We start from the raw sequence: 20000 nt of genomic DNA on the forward strand, positions 1-20000 counted from the left end.
GTATGTGTATATGTACTGTATATATATGTATGTATATATATGTAAATATATAGATTATATATATATATATATATATATATATATATGTGTGTATAAATATATACATATATATATATATATATATACATATATACATATATATAAATATATATACATATATAAATATATATATATATGTATATATATATACACACAGTTGTATTTTACGGGGAGGGGAGCTACGCTCGTGATGTCCCGCCTTTGTATCTCAGTGTCTAGTTTGCTCTTAAATTCATGAGTGGTTTTTGATCACACTATTTTTTCGTCCAGTTCCAAGTGTCCGCCACTCTATGTGGAAAACTTTTTCTTCAGATCTCTTCTATAACTATGTTTTTTTTTATTTTCTTTCCATGTCTTCTTATGATTCTCTTGTCCCAGTTTAACAAGTCCTCTCTATTGAGTATTTCTGTGCCCTTCATGATTCTGAAGATGGTCAGTAGGTCGCCTCCTCTGCTCCAGAGTCGGTAACTCCAGTTTAGCCTTTCTCTCCTCATATGATAAGTTTGCAAGTGCAGGGGCCTTTTTTTGTGTGTATATATATTTACCTCATTGTGACATACAGGATAAGAGCCGTACACGTGTGTTATACGTCTTTTTGTCGAAGTTGGCTATAACACCAGTGTGTGCGTATTACTGCATTCACCTATTCTTAATGAACAGGGACAGAAGAAAATATTCATCTGTTATAAACTGTGAATTAGTTAACATTTTCAATTTGTGTTACAACTTGTAGGGAATTTAGACATTTCTAAGAGTGGTATATGCGTCCGTACGGAAAACTTTGTTTTTTAACATCCTTCAAGTCTGTCATCTTCAGTTTGTTTCCCTTTGTCGCGTCGCAAGCTAGTCAGTTTTATTCATTCCACTCATCGACCTGACCACGATCATGTCACCCCTCTCTCGTATTTCTTTCAACTGTGGCAGGTCCTCATGGTCGGGTTAATGTGCTAACCTGGGGATCAATTTGGTTGATGCTTTTAGTATTCTATCTTTTTTCTATTGTCTTGTGCTGAGGCCATACACTTGGTACATATTTTGATCTGGGGCGGAATAGCTTTTGTTTTATTTTGTTATCATCTATCCGTCTGTGTGATGAAAAACCATTTTTATGTTAGTTGTCTGGATGTCTCGGTTGATGTGTCTGTTGAGTTACGAGGTATTCAGGACCAGCACTCGTAGATCCTTCTCCTCATTTGTTTTTTGTAATCGTTTCACTTCTCATGAAGTAAATCGGTGGTCTTTTTGAGCTTTAATCCTTTCCAACACTTTATTATTATTATTATTATTATTATCATTATTATTATTATTATTACTTTTATTATTTTTGTTAATTATTATTATTGTGTTCCATTTTATTTTCCACGCTTCGCTCCAGTCATATATTCTGTCAGGATCTGTAACAATTCCAGTCTTGCATATCTCTTCGGATCCATACGTCGTTTGCAAAATTGCCATTGTAGTTGGTCATTCCTTCCACCGTGTCATTGAAATAAGAACAGTATAGGTGCAGGTACTGACCCTTTTGAGACTGCTAGTTACTTTTCTGTATCCTGATAATACACCCTTCATCCATTTCGATAGATTTAATTTAATTTATCCGTTACTCTCCATTGTCCATAGTAAACTTTTTGTGAAGTATATACCTTGTTGGAGCCCTTTTTCCAGATCCAGGCACACAAAAGACCCAAGCACATCAACCAATCTTGATTAAAAGCTGAATAAGTTTGATGCTTATGATCTTCCAGATCTAAAACCGAACTGGTTTTCTACAAAAATCTATCTCCTCATGGTATTTGACCTCACTGTCTCTTCAGGATTTTCTCAAATTAGTTATATCACACTGGCCAGGGACATAGGTATGTCTTTAAGTGGTTCTCCTTATTTCCTTCATTATGAATTGGGACCACGTGTGCCTCTTCCTGTCCTACGACACTATTCCTTCTTAAAAATACGTTTAGAATCGTTCAAGATTAACTGTTAGCCAACAATTTACGGTGATAAGTTGTGCACAATTGCACGTAGGTTTTCCGTTTAATTTCTGTTTGCATATTCAGATTTTTTATTCTTTCATCAGTTTTCTGTATTTCAATAATCTGGGTTGGAATTCTTGCCCACTGACACGATTTTCAAATGGTCAATCCCGTTCTTTTTGGATTCGTTGAAGAGTATGAATGAAGTTCCAACATTTCCAGTTCGCTTCGTGTGCGGCTGTCTGCAGCTTCAACTATGTGGTGGTGTTATTTTGCAAAAGTCATCCTTTCGATGCGGTACCCCCCCCCAAAAAAAAAAAAAAAACATTGGTCTAGGGTTACCTGAATCCGGAAATGCCAACACTTGGTCCATGGGATCATCATACTATTTGAAAGTTGTCACCCTCAAAACCAAGTAAAAATATGACGTTTGTTTGATTTTGCATGATAATCGATTTTTTTTTGTGTGTGCTTTCAGGTGAACTAATGAGTGGAACAGAGTATATATATGCAGAGTAACTGTGTACAGGAACATAATACTATTTCTCTTTTTATGTAGGTTGAATCGATATGGCTAGCGTAGACACGAGATCTCATTCCAGGAAGACTCTGTATGGTGTGGACTATATAGAGAGAGCAGAATTACTGCATGAGATGCTCCCATCTGGCAAAGATGTCTTTCAGAATATGCTCTCCTTGCTGCGGCCAAAGCGAGCAGGCGAAGCTCAGCGCTCTAAGGATGCAGCAGCTCAGCTGCTGGCATAGCTGGTTCAGGAACACTGGCTATTCTGCTATCTGTAGACCATCCACACCAGGCACATAAAGGAACACATCCTGAAACTGTACTGTGAATTTGTCACTCTGATCCAGACACGTAACCAGCGACAAAGTGACAGTTTTTAAGCGAGAGCAGCAGGCTTCAATGAAAGGATGAAACAGTTGATGGACGTATTCTGCCAGGACTGAAATACGCAAGAAGATGGAACTGAAACATGGGGTGAAAATGGGTGGAATGGAATGGGCCTTCCTCGAAGATCAGAGAACCCAGAAGAAAATGTACTGCGAAGACTTCGTAGACAGGACGGAGCGTCAGAGCAAGGATATGCAGAGCCTTGAGAAAATGAGAGCTGAGTATGAAAAGGAGAAAGAAATCTCTGTGTCATTTGCAATCGCCTGCCTCTTCCAATGTGTGTCAGAGACCGGATTAGGAAAAAATGGCCTGCACCAGATGGACATTACACAGGATTTAAATATCCTTCAGCAATGACTTTAGTTCAGATTCTTGGAATTATATTCGTAGTACTATTTTTCATTGGTATATGAAACGAGTTCACTGTGTTGGACAATGTAGCCTGGGCCATTGTTTCTGGATGATGTCAGACTTCTCTTGTTTTTCATACTTGGAACAGACAGGTTCAGGAACTTTCATAGCGGACAGAAGTTTGGCATCTCTTGCAAGTTTGTATGATGGATATTCAGAAAAGCAACCTCAATAATTCACCAAGTAAAATCTGTAAATACAAAATGGGGGGGTCTTGATTGAGAGGATTAGGAGAGGAACAGAGGGATTAATTGGTGAGGTAGGTAGGGGTTGTGTAGATCAGATTTTTGTGGTAAGACAGATATGTGAGAAAGCTATAGGAAAAGGTAAGGATATATTTTGGGGTTTTATGGATCTGGAAAAGGCTTATGACGGTAGACAGGAAGGCACTGTGGGAGGTATTGCAGATATATGGGATAGGAGGAAAGCTGTCAAGAGTTTTTACGAGAGTAGTAGAGCTTGTGTTAGGAATAGAAATGGAGAGAGTGAGTGGTTTGAGGTAAAGGTGGGACTTCGTCAGGGATGTGTTATGTCACCCTGGCTGTTCAATTTATACATGGATGGGGTGGTGCGAGAGGTAAACGCAAGGGTACTGGGTCAGGGATTGGAGATGGTTAAAGAAAATGGAGAAAAGAGAGAGATAAGCCATTTGTTGTTTGCTGACGACACTGCGCTTGTAGCAGGATCAGAGGAGGGATTGAGGAGGTAAGTGACAGAGTTTGGGAAAGTGTACGAAAGAAGGAAGTTGAAGATAAATGTGGATAAAAGTAAGGTGATGAGATGTACAAGGGGAGAAAGTGGCAGCAGACTTAAAGTGAGTATTAAGGGAAAGAGACTGGAGGAAGTGGATAGCTTTAGATACTTGGGTGCGAATGTGGCAGGAAAGGGAGGAGTGGGGGTGGAGGTAGAATGTAGATTGAGAGAAGCGAGTAAATGCCTTGGTAGATTAAAAAGTGTAATGAGAAATAGACATTTGGGAGTGGATGCTAAGAGGAGATTATATGAAGAAGTGATTGTATCAACAGTACTGTAAGGGGCAGAAACATGAAACATAAGAGAGGAGGAATTTGAATGTGTTTGAGATGAAATGCCTCAGAAGTATGAAATGGGTTACTAGGCTAGGTAGGGTGAGAAATGAGGAGGTGAGGAGAACGGGTGGAAAGGAAGCTGGGAGATAGGGTTGATGAAAGAGTATTGGGATGGTTTGGATACATGGAGAGAATGAGTGAAGAATGACTAGTAAAAGAAGTGTGGAGGGCAGAGGTGGAAGAAGTGAATATGAGGGGTCGACCTAGGATGAGATGGATGGATGGGGTTAAAAGGGGCACTTGGAAAGAGGGGAATGTCTTTTGAGGAATGACAGGAGAGGACAGAAGATAGGGGTAAATGGAGAATGGTTGTGTATGGATGATGCTGTGATGCATTAGGGGGAGTGGGTGGGGGATGGGGGTGAGGGAATATGGATGAGAAATCAATTGATGCAGCCCAAAGGGGTTTCTCCCCGTCTTCTTTTTTGCATGAGGGGACGGAGAGGGTGGGGGGCACCGATTTAATGAAGCGGCCTTGCTATGGATGTGCTGTATCTTTCGACACTGCTTCTGACCCAGGGCAGTGGACAAGATGCCGGGATGACACGTCATCCAGGAGGTGCCAAGATTAGAGGGAGGGAAGAGGATAGAGGGGAGTGGAGTATGTAGGGGATGGGAGTGGTTTCTATGCCTTTGTTTTTGGCTACCTCCCGTGTAAGGGGGAAAAGCCTTTGGTATATGTATGTACATTTTATTGTTTAGTTTGTAATCTCAGAATAATACAAAATCTTTAGGCAAGTATTAATTTTGGATTTATCACATCACTCCAGTAGGAAGTCCTATGCAGTTTCACAGTTTGGATGCAATATGTGTGTTTCATACACTCACCATATGTTAGATCAACCTTCTTCTCCTTCGCCACTCCAACACCTGCTTTGGCTTTGGGACAAGATATAGCCCATTGCTCCCCTCCGTTTTTTTCAGTTTTCTGCTTTTTACATGAATTTTCATTGAAATGAAGGGCAGCAAGAAGTAGTCTGAAAGTGGAAAATTAATCATGATAATTTTCAATCACCATGTATGCATTTTACTATTCTCATTATGAATCCAGCCCCTTTGTGCCTCAATTACCTTAGTGAAATTACATATATATTTGCCTTCCTTTCATTGATTCATAAAAAAGTGCTGGGACTTGGGAGCAAAGAAGCACACAACCTTGTGATACGAATCCAGCGCTGAAGTTTGTTGACAAGGCGAGAGCTGACCGATATCCCTGAGAAGTGCTTTTGAACCTGAAAGCAAGGTGATATATTTGCCTTTGGAGACTATGATGAGTGCACAGAATGCTGTCACTCAGATGGACCCAGAGAAGTTGGAAAAGACACCAATTCACAACCTGAATGCAGAGCGCAGTATTGAATTTGTTAACTTGAGCTGTCAACAAGAGGTGCTAACCAGCTTGGCAGTGCATCAGCAGCACAGGTCAAAGCCAAGTCGACGTATCTTATCGACAGAGGGCAATCAGGGTCATTCAGGACCTATGGCAGTGTGGTCAAGAAAGGAGGAAAGCTACCAGAAATCAGGCTGGCAGGGAACACAAGGCAAGATGAATTGAAGAAACAAGGCCTACAGGACAAAGAGATTGCCAATGTGGCGGTAGATTGGAAAAAATAACAAGGACCTGGACAAGCTGAAAAGAATGGGAGGACCATTCACCTCAGCTGCTGCAGTAGATAAGTATGTGGCAGAGACACTGACAACAATCAGTACACAAAGGTAGAACGCCTACGCCTGGAGGTTCGCTATGTTGGAGACACGTCACTCTCCCTGCTGAAATCAAGCGAACTATTTCGCCTCATGAAAGACCACAAAAAGCTTCCAATCAACATCTATGCAGTGAACCTGAAACTGTATTTAAAGAGCATTACTTCCAACGCAGAGGTGACAATGGAAAACTTTAATGAGGCCATGGACATAATCCTTGGTCACTGACTATCTGTTGACAGTGTTGGTGAACAATAACACACTCTGGATACAAAGTGAATACTATGGACACACATTCTGGTCTTGCTGTGCTTGATGTACATTATTTTTTGTTTTTAGTAAATCTAATGTCAATAAGATTGAGTTTCCTTGCTGTATTCCAGGTCTTCACCAATATTGTGAAGCAACATTGAGTCAAAAACGCTTTTTTTTGAGGGGGGGAAGTGCAAATTTTAAGGTATATGTACAGGGGGTTAGGCTTAATTAATCGGCTTATGATTGGTGTTCTCTTGTTCACACTAACCATCTCCATATTCTAAGGGGGATATGTATAAAAAAGATTGTACTAATACCACCCCCTACTTCAGCATGGCTTTTGGTTCTATCGATTTGGTTGGTACATGTTGCGCATCACTGGGAAACAGTGGCTTATCCCCCTTCCCCCCTCCCCAGGTTCTTCCTCCTTCCCTTTCTAGGTTGCATAAGTTTTATGATCAATGTTTCAGGGAGTTTAGTGTCAACTCTACTAACCAGTGTCATGTAATATTGTCTTATGACTGGAGACTTATCTCCTCAAAAAAGAGTACTGGTCACTTTGAACTTCTCCATTCCGTATACCTCCTTAAATCTCCCCTTTACCACCTCGTCGATTCCTTCTCTTCAGCGTGATATTGTCTCCAAGGATAGAAGCTATGGTTATTGCCGAAATACTAAATACCAGTTCCTATCCGCTATGGGCTACAATTGTCATCAAACCAACGGAACCAAGTCCCGGGACAGTTTCGTCGCAGGAGCATCCGCGTGTCCGCTATTGTCATCGTTAGGTAAATAGAAAGCGTCTTTCCAATTCTAGCGCATCAAGCTAAATTGGAGTTGCTATTGTATGAACCCATGAAACCCAAACTTTTGATTTGTTTCAGTAAGTTTCACGATAGTTAGAAGAGAGTCTTTGGTTTCTGTGTAGGGAGAACAGTCCATTTTGCAACAGCTGCAGAAGTCGGGTCGTGCATATGGATGGTGCCATCATTACAGTCATTCTCATATCTCAACACTTCTCATTCTGTAAGAGTACGCATGATGCACGGCCCCATCTTTCATGACTATGATGATATACATTTGATAAACTGGATGCAAACGCAAATGTTTCATCGAGGAAACAAATGCCCTCACACTACGAACATGGAATGAGAGTAAATAGAGCAGCGAAAAAAATACACGGGAGCGACGAGCGATTTCGCTCGGGAAAGTTCCAATGTCGTTCTCGCAAATCCAATAGCAGGAGCGATCCCCCACAAAACGATCGCTCCCGCGGCAAGATTCAACGTTTTTCATGCATTATCCATCATCTGGTAATCCCTGAATCCCATCACCATTGATGAAAGGATCAGAGCAAACACAACCGTGATCAATAATTGCATTATCAATCGATATCATAAACGCAACGCATCAATCACTTTATTTTTTGATGTACGTACGTATGTGTACGCGGTATAGCTGCTAGAGTTCAATGGCTTACCAAGCCTAGCTTCGTATCAGCTGCATGCGCGCGTATACTAGTACACTAGTACATGTTGACTAGACTCTACACGACTATTGTGCTACATAATGTCGCTAGTTGTGAATTGCATGGTACCTGTATGCAGGGAAGTTCATTGGTTGCATGCAGCTAGCTGCCCAATCAACGCGCAAATACATGTACAATGCAACATACCCAATACCACATCACCGCATGCATACGTACACTGTACATATGCAAACTCGCTCGAGGCCTAGGAGGGAAACTGGGAAATCCCATTTATAACCTCGTTCGCGTATTTATGAGAAAACAAAATAGAATCAAATGTTTGGTTAGTAATTGAAAGTAAATAGATTTAAGTATAAATAGGAACATTTGATAATTATATATACATGGCTCTGGAAGTATGAAAAATGGCTCTGGTGAAATTTAAAAGAAAATGAAAAATGGCTCTGGAAAAAAAAAAGTATTTTTTTCCCCTGAAATAGAGTAAGAGAAGTCAGTGGTCTCTGGTGTTCTGCTGCGTAATATGGGAGATAGTTTCAAGATCATCACGTTTCCCTTGCCTTTTTTTTCACCCACAGTGAGGCTCATGAACTCTCTTCGTTCTGACAGTTTGGTCTCCACTAACACGGGAAGGAATGTGAACCCACCCTCAGCTGCAATTCCTTGTTTCTGCCACCTTTCCTTCTTAGTCTCTCCCCATAAGTCCTATTTTTCCTCAACTTGCCAAAATGTCCTATGGTCTTTGATATCTGGTGCCGGGATTTCATATTCTTCAGTTCATTTCTGAACTGACTTGATTGCTATTTGGGGCATTTTAATTTCAATATTTGGTTTTGATTTGGCGAGGTCATCACTTCATTTCACCAGGAAGTCTACCCCTACCCCCCCTTTTTTATCTTTGAGCTTCCTTCCATTTCATTGTCTTCCTGCCACGACTATTACTATTACTAGTACTGTTCATCTTCCTCCTTATCCTCCTCTTCGTTCTCTTTTTCCTCCGATTTTTATTTCCGCCTGTCTCCTTCCTCTGCCTCCTACTCCTCTCCCTCCTCGTCCTCCATCTTTTCCTTCTCTTCCGCGCCCCTCTTCCTCAGCGTCTTACTTCTATGTCTTCTTTTCCGCATCCTTCTCCTCATTCTTCTCTTCCTCATCCTCTCCAAGGTAAACTGTCGGCATTATTACCAGTCAGTTCCCTCCCTCGTACCACCAGTCTCTTCATAGGAATTCGGTCTGCTGTGTCCGTAAATTGAGCACTTTCGGAAATACATAATATACCTAATTTTATTCTATTTATTATTCATTATATATGCATTGATTTATATATTTTTTGTTTTCTGTTTATTTGCTCATTCAATTGTTTTTTCTTTTATTTGTTTATTGTATTCATTTATGTAATTATTTATTTTTATCTGTCTTCCCTGGCCATGACCTCAGCAGTCTGGCAGTGCCCTTTCACTGCACAGTATGTTCAGGGACTGTGTAAATCCCGCGTTCGAATCCAAGAGCTGCCAGTGGCTTCGACTCATCCCGGGAGTTCGAACACACATGGTGGCAACGAAGCGCCTCCATGTGTGAGTTCGAGATATTCTCTCCCCTCCTGTAGTAAGAAAAAAAGTACCATACGTTAGATTTTTTTTTTTTTTTTTTTTTGAGTTGCGACAATAAGAAAACCTCAGCCAGGTTGAAATAAAGGGCAGTTTGGTTAATCCTGTCTATTATAATTGGCAATTGTTTATATTTATCTTTTTTGTTTTTCTCCCTCTCCCCTGGTGGTCCTCCTCTTCCCCCTCCTCGTTCTGCTTTTTCCTCCTCTTTCATTTTCTCCGCCCGTCTCATTTCTCTGCCTCCTACTGATCTCCCTCCTCGTCCTCCATCTTTTTTTTTCTCTTCCGCACCTCTCTTCCTCAGCGTCTTCCCTTGACGTCTTCTTCTCCGCATCCTTCTGAATGGTGTCTTGGATTGATAAATTCATCTGTCGACAACCCCTAGTCCCGTCCTCCTTATAGGTAAATAAAATGAAAATAAAGAAGGAAATAAATGAACATATAAATAGGTAAATATATAAATATAAAGATAAAAGAGTAAACTGCTAACTGGGCAACCTCCTTTGCATTGATTTTCAAACAAAAATGACTGCTATTTACTCGTATGTAAATTAGGAAATGGCCACTGACAAGTGTGGGCACACACGCAAACATATGTGTGTGTGTAAGTAGTGTGTCTCCACGTGGCAGTGGTAATTTCCTTGTCTCCATAATTGGCGACCTATCTATCTATATAGCAAGGACTTTTTCTCCCTTACAAGGGAGATAGCCAAGTCAAAGGGCAAGCACCCACTTCTACCCGTTTCACTCTCATCCACCCTTTCCTCCCCATCATCTTAGCTCGTCATGAATGACGGGTCAACTCGGTATGCTACCCGTTGCTCTGGGTCAGAAGCAATGCAGCAAGACTCGGTACATCCACAGCAATGAATTTGCAATATCTATAAATTGCTGCAGCACACACGCACACACACACACACACACACACACACACACACACACACACACACACACACACACACACACACACACACACACACATACACACACACCTGTTGCATTAATTTGTAAGGACGGTTTGATTTGTGTAAAATACGGCTAGTTGTGGGGATTAGGAAATTATCAGTGACAGGTGCGTACGCTCAAATGCACGCATACGACCACACACACATAAACGCACACACACGATCACATACACACACACACACACACACATAAACGCACGCACACACGTATGCATGTGTATATATGCTCTTCATGTTTACATACTTGTTATAAGGGCGGAGACGGGCGGCACTATTACCGATAGTGGGATCCGGGATTTTTGACACACACACACACACACACACACACACACACACACACACACACACACACACACACACACACACACACACACACACACACACACACACACACACACACACACATTTTGTATCCAAAAGGTTCTAAACAGAATTTAAAACTGGAGCCATACGTGGAAATTAATTTCACGGCTAAGAGGTGCAAAACAGTGGAAATGAGTGTAACACAAAAAGCTATCACTGCGTTACTATAGTCCAGCGCTTCTTAACCTTTTTCATTAGAAGTGAATTTTTTTTTATTCACTTTCGGTTTATTATTATTATTATTATTATTATTATTATTATATATATATATAATATATATATAATATATATATATATATGTATATATATATATATATATATATATATATTACTGTATATTATAATCATCGATATGCAGTGTCCTCCTTTTTGGAAATTTGGAAATGGCCACCCTACCGTAGCCCCTATAATATATTTTGAAACGGTGAACCTTGTGAATAGGCAAGATAAAACACTGGTTGTGGTTGATACGTTTACTGTAGCAGGCCATCGTACTTGTAATTAGTGTTGCACTCACCCTAAGGAACCCCAAACGACCCCGAGGTTAGAACCGCTGCTACGAGTAATCACCGCGCTCCTAGGAGTTCGTGAGTGTGGCATACGTCGTGAACCATTCTGCCAAACCAGCCTTAGTATGCCTCTCTCTTATTTCCCATCTATGTGCTATTTGATTTGTTTTTATTCTGTATAAAGTAAAGGAAGTTGTGGAGTAGTGAATATAACTTTTTAGTGTTATAATAACGATTTTAATAAATTGTATGACATGTGGCAGAGGCGCTTTTTCTCCACGCACGGTGACAGTGACGATTCGATAAATATAATAATTGGTGGTCAATCGCGCATCGTCGCACTCGGGAATTCCCGCTTCTGCCTCACCCTGGAACTCAGGGACTAGAGATGGTTACTGAAATGACCACAAGAACGAAGGAGAAAGGCCTGGGAGTGTTAGTCGCAAATACTTTTTCGCCCAAGTAGTACAGTATCATCATCATTATCATCATCATCGTCATCATCATTATTATTATTACTATTATTATAATTACCATTATAATATATGATATATATATATACATTATATATATATGCTGGTACATTGTGACAAGTTGATGAAGGTGGAAAAAGAAGTCACGGGTCTAGTTCCGAGTTCCTGAGTTTATTCCTGACCGGTTTCGCTCTATGCTTCTTCAGAAGCATAGAGCGAAACCGGTCAGGAATAAACTCAAGAACTCGGAACTAGACCCGTGACTTCTTTTTCCACCTTCATATATATATATATATATATATATCCATATATATATATAAATATACACATACATATATGTGTATATATGTACATATGATTATATATATATATCACAACTAACACCACAGTCGGACGAAAGAAAAAGTTGCGTAAGCGGAACTATATATTTCGATTGCTACCTGCAATCCTCTTCAGTAGTACAAAGTGGCAGGGAGGAGGCTATCTTAAGTAGCAACCTCTTACAAAAGAAAGGGAACATGAGAAAATACAGAACATCACTGCCCCAACCCTAGTTGACCTGAGGCTGACACGAGGTCGGGTCAGGGGGAGGGGGAGGAAGCTTGTTGACAATATTTTTGGTGATGAATAGTCCTGAAATGATGTCTGGGGTCCATTGACCCTTGGAAATATTCATCGTGGGCAGATAATCAATTAATGTTGATTCCACCATTTTCCTTCTGAACCCACACCCTGATTTATAAATGAGATCAGATTTCTCCCAGTCCATCCGGTGATTAAATTTATCAACGTGTTGAAACACTGCTGAATTTATAAATCAGGGTGTGGGTTCAGAAGGAAAATGGTGGAATCAACATTAATTGATTATCTGCCCACGATGAATATTTCCAAGGGTCAATGGACCCCAGACATCATTTCAGGACTATTCATCACCAAAAATATTGTCAACAAGCTTCCTCCCCCTCCCCCTGACCCGACCTCGTGTCATCCTCAGGTCAACTAGGGTTGGGGCAGTGATGTTCTGTATTTTCTCATGTTCCCTTTCTTTTGTAAGAGGTTGCTACTTAAGATAGCCTCCTCCCTGCCACTTTGTACTACTGAAGAGGATTGCAGGTAGCAATCGAAATATATAGTTCCGCTTACGCAACTTTTTCTTTCGTCCGACTGTGGTGTTAGTTGTGATTTATAAATGTGTTACTACATTTCTCACCTGTGATATATATATATATATATATATATATATATATATATATATATATATATATATATATATATATATATAATATATATGTATAATATATATATATATATATATATATATATATATATATATATATATATATATATTTATATATATATAACACGTAATATGTTGATGAACATTAGAATGGCGTCTTCATGGAAGGAATATGATGAAAAAAATCATAAAGTCACCAGCCCAGATTTGTATTACAAAGGAAGAGCATACCGACAAGAGACCTTTTGGTCTATAACTAGATAAGTATATGCAGCAATGATGTGGATCTTACACAAGAAGAAGGATGTAGCTAAGATCAAGAATATACCTGCATAGAACAACAACCCAAATGGTCTCCAAGCTTGCCGACAGGTTGTACAAAGAATGTCTAGAAAAACTTAACCTTTCCTTATTAGAAGAAAGAGGAGTTCTGTGAGCGTTGAGTTGCAAGGATAAAAGGACCCAATAGAATTGACCAGAAATTTTACTTTGTTTGGGATGGGAGAGTGACAGGTCATGACAAAATGATAATGATAAGTAGATAAATAAATATTCTATTTGTCTATTCTATTATATATATATATATATATATATATATATATATATATATATATATATATATACATTATATATACTTCTTTATAAATTTATTATACAGAAATAAAATAAACAGAAAAGAAAAGGATAATGAAAAATAATCGTGGTGCCTGGATTTCAAGAAAAATAGCTTTCTACAGAGATGGGCATCTTTTAGCAAGAAATAGTTAAAAGGATAAATAAGATGAAAAATGAAATAGGTAATGGAAGAAACGAAACAGTAAAATCAATTAGCAAACTAATTTGAAGTTAGTCAGGTAGAGGTCTGGACGGACATCCTTGAGAGGCTCAGCAAAACACCTCAGCCCCCCCCACCCCCTCTTTCCACATCCCCTCCCGGTCCTGACTTCAAGCAAGCGCACCTCGGCGACCTTTGGGCCTCTGAAGGACGTCGAGTGGGGCTACATTCTCGGGATCGCCTGAGATGCGAACCCCTGCCATACAGAGGCGCACTAGTTGTTTATTGTTTGGCTAATGCCGCCTGGCGATTTTATTCGACTGAGAAGACTTGGGGACTAAATGAGGTCTCGGTCGGTCCGGACACAGGTGCTCTCCCGAGTCTGCCCCTTCAGCTGACTAAAATTGTCCACCCGGCGGCACCAAGAGGGAAAATAATCTATAAAGTACGTCATCGTGTTACAGAGGGTGATAAACATTCAGGCCTTCCTTGCCGGAAAGGACTTATCCTTTTACTCTGGCTGCCACAAGACGATTTTATCCATTCCCGTGGTGCCCCATCATTGAATGGTGGGTGGGGCCGTGGCCCATACACTACCTTGGGTGGGGCCATGGGTTTTTGTCCGGCCACACCCTACCTAAGGGGCATTGGGCAGGGCAGGGCCGGCCACTTCCTCGTGGTCTGTTGTCAATTTGGCTGAAATGACCACTTTTTCCAGTAGCAGAAGGGAGATGTGGATGGTGGGTGGGCGGGATAGGGATGTGGATGGGGTAGAGGAAGGAGGGGAGGTTGGTATGGAAGGAATGAGCCCCGCGTCCCTGCGAGCCGACACTCCAACTCTGGTGGGCAAGGAGTTGTGTATGTGTAAGGTCACATTACACATACATCGGGTCATATTCTGTATGAGTATATGATCCATACATCGGGTCATATACTCGATCAAGCCCAACACATGATCCAAAACCGTGGTGAATCTCTCCCTCTCTTATAGACACACAAACACACACATACTCACACGCACACACAAATAATGATAATGATTATAATAATGAGAAATGGGTAATAATGATGATGATGGTAATAACAATAATAATAGAATTGATAATAATAATATAAATGGTAATCCTAAAGGCGGTGTCACGACTCGCCTATGGGCCAGGCTGACGGCGACACGAAAAAAAAAAAAAAAAAAAAAAAAAAAAAATATATATATATATATATATATATATATGTATATATATGTGTATATATATATATGTATATATATATATATATATATATATATATATATATATATATATATATATAAGGCCGTGCGCAGTTCGGACGAATGGCAGATAGCAGATAGTTCAGGCAGGATAATTAAACTATTCGTTAGAATTAGATATTACAAGAACAAAGATAACATACAAAATAAATGGGTATAGAATTATATCAATATATCAAAGCATCTGACAGGAAATAGATCAGTTTGATTACCAAGTAATTGTTGAGTGTCCAGGGAGTCTAGGTGGGCGAAACGAAGTCTTAATTATGGTGTAGACGAGTCTTGATACCGGTTGATGAGGTCGCAACAACGGTCTCGGGGGACAGCTAGGTAGATTGAGGTGAATATCATGGACGATAACTTCCGGTAGTCGGGAACTAGTGAGATAGTGAATGATATTTCGTAAATTGAGAAAATAACAGTGAGAGTTTGTCGAGTCGCTCGTAGTCAAGCAACAATCTGAAGAATGTACGATACTATTCGGAAAATATGCAAAGGCTTTGCACTTCGCTGGGAGACGGGCTGTAGTTGTAATAGATGAAGTGAGAAGAAATTCCACGTAGATTCAAATGGGCCTTGGACGTCTGCTTCTTTTCTTTTCTTCTCAGTTCTTTTCTTATTCTGGATCTGCTTCTTTTCTCGATGTCAATGTGTGGTCTCTCTCTGTTCTCTGTCTGCATCACCTTTTTATATTCCCGGGAATGGGATCCGACGTTTCAAAATATGGCAAAATGTTACGTGAAGTGATATTTTAAAGATCTCCAGCCAATGGGAAAGCAGAGTGAGCTTTTCCCGCCAAATTATATTACATTCCTCAGCTTGGCGTCATCTGATAATACGTAATAGGCGCGCCCCAACAGACGGGTATTGCACAATGCATAATATTTCAAGGAACACACAAACACACACACACACACACACACACACACACACACACACACACACACACACACACACACACACACACACACACACTATTTCAAGGAACACACTAACACACATACACACACACACACACACACACACACACACACACACACACACACACACACACACACACATATATATATATATATATATATATATATGTATATATATACTATCCACACTTTTAGAATATACAATATAAAACATACATTGCTTATATTCACGCAAGGCGTGCTTTAAAATTACTAACAGGAGACTTTATTCACACAAGGGTGTGACACATCACAACCACAGGGTTCTAGTCATGTTAAGGACGTGGCAGGTGATAATGATAGTATCAGTCCTATGAAAGTACATTAATAGTTACGATTCGGATAGAGTGAAAACAACTGTGACATATTTAGAACAATGTACTAACGATAAATCTGTATCCTAAAGCAAGGAAATGAAAGTTAGAAATAGATAAGATAAATGAATAAGCGGATAAACGGTAACATTCCAGTTGTGACTTTTAGGGCGAATTTGGGGACGAGATCCAGCGTGCGGAACAAGTCACCGACCTCTACAGGGAAGTCCCGGTTTTGAATCACACTATTTTCATCTTCACTTTTTCTAGAAGATCGTTTTTCCGGCGTATCTTATTTGTCAGACATTACGTACACAACCACACACAGAAAGAAGTATACACAGAGGCACATTGCTCCTTATTATAGTATATATTAAATACCTCGGCTTACAACTAAGTGTCCACAATTATTAATTTAACACAAAGTGAAATGATTATCCAACAAACACATCCTTTTTTGAAAACAGGACGATTCTATAAATGGCTAGCGACATCTGGCAACTGTTGACTGGCAGTAACACGTACACAGCGAGAAACGCACACGGACGTGAGTGCGTCCCGGCCAGTGTACGGGACGAGCACTGGAGAAGAAATGTTATGTTTACCATTACTTTTACCCCTGTGTTTTGTTTCAGATTTGAACGATGTCTTGATACTGTAGACTTTTATTCATCTTAGAAAACTAGCGCTTCTCTGGGTCCAACATTGAGCGGAACAGGTGAAGTTGCACAGATGGTAAAGGAGAGATTTGAGGAGGGCAGCAGAAAGAAGGCGTAGCAGTAGTTTAAAAAAAAACTCTTTCTAAGCTGAGATTATTCTCCAATCTCAAAAGAATGCTGTGTGTCACTGGTCCGTAGGGATGCCACTAAGGTTCGTAAGATATTGACTTTATAAAGGGTGAGCAGTCAAATACTTCATACGTTAATTGTAGAGAAGGAACAGCATTAGAAGCCATTTAACCAAATCCATTCCAAAGAAACGATCCAATGAACCGGGAATGCCGTAGGTAAAATGAAATATTATTTTCAAAACATACAACCAACAGTGTGGAAGATGTTCAAAGAACGTGGAGAAACATCAGACTGCCTGATAAATGACTGGGTTTAGCACACAAGTAAATCCAATAAGGTGACAAAGTATGACAACAGATCTTTGGGTCTGTAAAATTTTTGTTTTGGGTGTTCCATGGCTATATAAAAAAGATGTTTTTAAAAATGCAGCCATCAACCAATGCTACATAAGTGTTATTGCTATTATTCCAGAGAGGGTGGGGAAAATAAAACCCACTCAATGGGAAAAAAAAAAATCTATAGTAACCTGCCCCCAGCACCCCATAGCATATGCACGCAAAAAAACATACTGCACACTTAGATCACAAAACAAGGGTTCCATAATATATATATATATATATATATATATATATATATATATATATATATGTGTGTGTGTGTGTGTATATATATATATATATATATATATATATATATATATATATATATATATATATTTATTTATTTATATACACGGTCAAGTTCCCCCGGGTATCAGTCCAACTGAAATATCACTCCCAAAGCAAGTAAGAACCACACCGGCACTGCACAAACGCCAACTTCCCTAGATGTAACATCTACACAGAAGACATCGAACATCTCTTTCTGCACTGTCCTTTCATCCTATCCAGACAACACAAAATCTCTTCTTTTAATGACTTATGAAGCGAACCGGTAACCGTGGCCAGTTACTTGGGAGTCTCAGGGCTCCTGCAAAACCTGGGGAAACGTATTTATTATTGTTATGTCAAAAAGGCGTCTAAGAACTTCATCCCTAGCTCTTGCCTCTCCTCAGCCATAAGAGTGTATATATATAGATATATATATATATATATATATATATATATATATATATATATATATATATATGTATATGAATATATATATATATATATAATATATATATATAAATATAATATATATACACACACAAACACACACACACACACACACATACACACACACACACACACACACACACACACACACACATATATATATATATATATATATATTGTGTGTGTGTGTGTGTGTGTGTGTGTGCTTAAAGTTGTCCCACTATATCGAGGATGACGTTACTCGGCGCTTTATGGGTGTCAGTACGACATTGGAAGTGCCGAGCGAAATCTTATGCTTAGATGACTGTTTGGAGAAGAATTTCTTAATTAACCTCTAATTCACTAGCATTGCTTCTCGAGAGGTTAATCCAGCGGCAAGGAAGTCCAGGAAGCTGCAGCTCACCGCCGAAGAATCGGTGTGACAGGTGAATGATGGCCTATTGCTGCTGTAAAAGGCACAAGTGGTTTGGAGTTATAATTTTCCTTTCTCTAGCCATTGCCTAAAGAGGCGCATCCTGCAAGTCAGCAGAATTTTTGAGATTTGGAATGAGAGTTTACTCATCTCACCATTACCCAATTTGGCTCTCCCTCCATAGATCGAAAGCCAACCCTGGGGTCAGCGCCATCGAACGGCGTCACACTTGACAGATTTTGTTCTGAACAAACATTGTCTTTAGTTGCTGCGGCGTGGGCGGCCGAAGAGTTGATTGGGTGTAGGCGGTGCGGGCCGTGACGTCACGGCCACGTCGCGGTGACGTTGGCGAGATTCTCGTGTTTCCCAAAATGAACGACCAGGGGATGTTAAGCCCCCTCCCACGACACGGCGAGTGGGAAGCGGGACGCGGGAGAGGAGGTAGCATTGAGGAAACAAGCTTTTCGATTTTTTTTTTTTTTTTCAATTTTGTATTGGTATTGATTTTTTTTTTTTTTTTTAATAAAAAGAAACTAATCAGAAAAATAGTTCGCTGGAGATGGTTGTGTCAGTTATTGTGAAGAAAACGGTCGGTTTATTCATAATAATTTACCACGACCTTTTTCTGTAAATTTGTGGCCAAACACCGAGGACTTCGTACACGAAAGGGTCTATGAAATTACATCTCCAAATGTAACACTGTATCCGAAACCCCTTTGATAGGTTGACGCCCCTCACACGGATTTTGCTCTTGCTGACGTCCGACACCTGCTGACTGCTGACCAGGCGTCGTCTTGCGGAAGAGGTTCAATCGAAAACAATGCAATTGTTATTTTCATTGTTGTGGTGCAAAAGTAAATAGATAAATAAACAGATAATTGAAAAACAGCCATACACAACATCAGACTGGAGCTTAAATGCATTTACATTCTTGGGTGTATGAGGTGAGACTGAAGGGTTAGGTGGCAGGGTACATAAACAGGCAGGCAGGGTACGGAGACCCTTAGGCTAGGGCGACGGCGCGGCGTCTCGTTGGCATTGTGTTGGGAGGGTGTCATAAATTTCATGTGGGAAATGTATTGGAAAATTACCTAATGTGTCATGATTTTGATTCTTTTTTCTTAGGGTGTCATATTTCCTCTCAGATAAGCCATGGAAAAATGCTGGGAGTAAAAAAAAAAAAAAAATCACTTTTTTATGGAATACAAAGAGGCCCACGACTATGTACATAGGGCATCCATGTGGAACATAATGAAAGAGCTTGAAATGCCCACAAAACTCATAATGGTAACAAAAATATGTAAAAAGAATTATGTGTTCGGTTAGATGTGGCCATTGAAGACCAGATTCTTTTTCGACAAAAAAAAAGAA

At 39.9% G+C, this 20000-nt stretch overlaps 1 protein-coding gene across 2 annotated transcripts in view; it reads left to right on the forward strand.

The window, feature by feature from the left end:
• Window positions 1–20000, forward strand: part of LOC143024163 (glutaminyl-peptide cyclotransferase-like) — a 107119-nt gene that overhangs the window by 985 nt on the left and 86134 nt on the right. The window lies entirely within an intron of this gene.

The sequence above is a fragment of the Oratosquilla oratoria genome, chromosome 3 (genome assembly GCF_046742065.1).
Source record: "Oratosquilla oratoria isolate Oo_2021 chromosome 3, ASM4674206v1, whole genome shotgun sequence".
Lineage (NCBI taxonomy): Eukaryota > Metazoa > Arthropoda > Malacostraca > Stomatopoda > Squillidae > Oratosquilla > Oratosquilla oratoria.